The following is a 3,698-nucleotide window of genomic DNA, read 5'->3' as shown; positions in this document are numbered from 1 at the left end:
TTCCTCTCTGGGGACAGCCCTACAGGGCCTGGGCAGCAAAGACCCTGTCCCAGCTACCCTGCTTTCACTTGGGTCCTCCTCCTTCTTGTCACAGGATCTAGTTTCCACACCTTTGTAACCTGGTTACCATCTCTTGATTCAGAGCATCTCCTAGCATGTTAGGGAGGCTCCAGAGCTCCAAGTGGGTCTGGTGGAGTGTGGAGCAAGATTAGGATAGTCCCTTTCTCTGTTCTGGCTGCTATGCCTCTGTTAATGCAGCCTACATTTATGCGGTAGCCACCACCTTGGCTTATGAAGAGCTTGTGCTGGGCTTGAACTCTGAGCCCTTTCTTGTGTTATTGCTAGTAAACCAGTTCTCCCATATTCTGTGCTTGAAGAATCTTTTGAAGAAACCATATGCAAAACTTGATCCTTTTCCCTCTTTATGAATTTGTGTTGTGATCTTTACTCTCTTTCCTGGCTTCTTGTCATGGATGAACTTGATACATGTGCACCAGGTCTCTAGCCAACCTATTGGTGTTAAACATGAACCTGACCCAAGACAGAATCCCCTTCCCAGACATCGGTCTATAATCAGAGCCTTGGTTAATTAGCTTCCTAAAAATCTGGGAAAAGCCGGGTATGGTGTCACATGCCTGTAATCCCAGTGGCCCCGTAGGCTGAGGCAGGAGGTTGCAAGTTCAAAGCCAGCCTCAGCAACTTAGGGAGGCCCTAAGCAATTTAGCATGATCCTATTTCTTTTTTTTTAATATTTATTTTTTAGTTGGAGGTCGACACAATATCTTTTTTTTGACACAATATCTTTATTTTATTTTTATGTGGTGCTGAGGATCAAACCCAGTGCCTCACGCATGATAGGCAAGCACTACATATGAGCCACAACTCCAGCCCCTAACATGACCCTATTTCTAAATACAGAAATTTATAAAGGGCTAGGGGTGTGGCTCTATGGTTAAGCACCCCTGGGTTCAATCCCTGGTACCAAATAAGTAAGTAAATTAAATTAAGTTAAATAAATCTGGGAAGAAATATCACCTTCTTTAAAAATCCAGTCATGCATTAGTAGACACCTGAAGAGTTGAAATCAGATACTCAAGCAAATAACTCTTACAGGAATGTTCACAGCAGCACCTATTGACAAGAGCCAAAAGATAGAAATAACCTAAATGTTCATTAACAGTTGAATGAGTAAACAAAATGTGGTGTACATACAATGGAGCATTAGTTGAATGAAGTTCTGGTACATGCTATGGTGTACAGGAACCTCAAAAGCATTAGGTCAAGTAAAAGAAGCCAGACACAAAAGGTCACATATTATATGGGTCCATGTACATTCAATATTCACAATAAATAATTCACAGAGACAGAAAGCAGATTGGTGGCGCCAGGGGCTGAGAAAAAAAGGACAAGGGGAATGATTGTCAATGGGTGTGGGGTTTTCTGCTGTGGTGATGAAAATGTTTTGGAACTAGATAGAGGTAGTAGTTACGCAACACTGTGTGTGCAGGAAATGCCACTGAATTGTATACTTTAAAATGGTTTCACTAGTATGGCAATATGTGAATCAATGGATGTGTAACTGATGTGATTCTGCAATCTGTATACGGGGTAAAAATGGGAGTTCATAACCCACCTGAATCAAAGTGTGAAATATGATATATCAAGAACTATGTAATGTTTTGAACAACCAACAATAAAAATTAAAAAAAAGATTAGCTTTCTGTTATATGAATTTCACCTCAATTTAAAATATATATTTTCAAAAAAAAAAAAAAAAAAAGTCCAATTAGGCATTCAGCAGGTAGCCTTGTGCTGGGTACTGGGGCAATTGAAGTGAATTAGACTTGGTTTCTACTGAAGCTAGAAGAGCCCAAAGTCTCAGAAGTCAAGTTGGGGCACTCGAAGCCAGAAATTGAAGGCTACCCTCCAAGATTAGTTTTCTTGTGGGTTCTCTCTGGTTACCATTATGATCACCATGCAGACTTCCAGGGGCACTGCCCGTCCCTCTCGGTGACTGGGGACACCTGACAATCACTGCCTCAGCCACGTGATGAAGCTTTAACAGTGATGGGCCATGCCAACTGCACGCAGCCTTGATGCAGTGTGATGACGAAGGCACTGAACCTCTTGTCTCCCTCCAGGAACTCAGAACCAACTTCCCGTCATGAGGAAAGCATCAGGAAAACCAAACTGAGCCACAGTTCAGAAAAGACCTGACCAATACTCCTCAAAACTGTCAAGGTCATCAAAACCCAGGAAAGTCCAAGCAGCTGCCCCAGACCAGAAAACAGGTAAGGAGACGTGATAAGTAAATGTAAAGCAGCACTGTGGATGGGATTCTGGGACATAAAAGGACATTAGGTAAAAACTGAGGAAATCCGGGGGGAGCATGGGAGGAATGGAGGAACTTTAGATAGGGCAAAGGGGACGGAGGGGAAGGGGGCGCATGGGGCTAGGAAGACGGTGGAAGGAGATGGATATCATTACCCTAAGTACATGTATGAAGACACAAATGGAGTGACTCTACTTTGTGTACAACCAGAGATATGAAAAACTGTGCTCTTTGTGTGAATTGAAATGCATTCTGCTATCATGTATAATAAATTAGAATAAATAAATTAAAAATTCAAAGAAGAAGCTGAGAACATCCAAACTGGACATGATGGTCCATGCCTGTGATCCCAGCGACTCGAGAGGCTGAGAGGATCCTAAGTTTGAGGCCAGCCTCAGCAACTTAGTGAGACCCTGTCTTAAAATTAAAAAATTTAAAAGAGCTGGGGATGTAGTTTAGTGATTAAGCGTCCTGCCCCAACTCCCCCCCAAAATTAAAAAACCAACTAGGAAAATCCAAATCAAATATGGACTTCAGTTAGTTAATAATAATGTGTTAGTGTTGGCCCATTCATTGTGGTGACTATAAGACATTAACAATAGAGGCTGCTGGGTGGGGATATGCAAAAACCCTCTGTTTTGCAACTTTTCTGTAAACATAACCTGTTATTTAAAAAGGTTATTTATTTTTAAAGTTTCTTTAAAAATATATTTAAAGCCTGCATCCTTTAAAAATTCTTGCAAGGGCTGTAAGAAGGCTGTTCAAACAGAAATGAGATGGGGAAGGAAACAGCAGGATGTGACCCACTGAACAGGGGGGTGTCTAAGGTCTCATTCTCTTTGCCTGCTTGCCACCCTCCCTTTCAAGTCCCTGAGCTGCGTGTTTTCAACATATTTCTGACTTGGGTGCACCCTTATAAAAATGCCAATGCCTTTAAAGTTCCAGACCAAGAGAGTCAGGGTCTGTCTTCCTTAGCTCTGGGACCCCAGAACAGTTCTGTTTCTGGGCCTGAAACTTCTACCAGGAAGAACTTTAGATGAGTCATTTCACTACCTGCCCAGAGATGTGGCCCTGTCACCCAGTGGGTATGTCCTAAGTCAATAGTAGAATATATTAATCCAGCATAATATCCATAGATGTTCCCGCCCACTAATTGGGGATCATTTTCTTCTCTACCCAGCAAGATTCCTACATTTGGTATGTAAGAATATCACGGATGCCTTTGACTGGGACTTTCCTTAATATACCTACAGGTCAGCGCAGTGTGGTGGTTAAGATGAATGGTTTGCAAGAGAAAACACTGGCTTCAAATCCTGATTCTATCACTGATTAATTTACTTAAGACCTGGAACCCTTGGTTTTCATG

Source organism: Marmota monax, unplaced genomic scaffold, assembly GCF_021218885.2.
Source record: "Marmota monax isolate L192 unplaced genomic scaffold, Marmota_monax_Labrador192_F-V1.1 WCK01_AAM20220418_F8-fsc00068, whole genome shotgun sequence".
Classification (NCBI taxonomy): domain Eukaryota; kingdom Metazoa; phylum Chordata; class Mammalia; order Rodentia; family Sciuridae; genus Marmota; species Marmota monax.
This window is presented reverse-complemented; position numbering follows the sequence as displayed.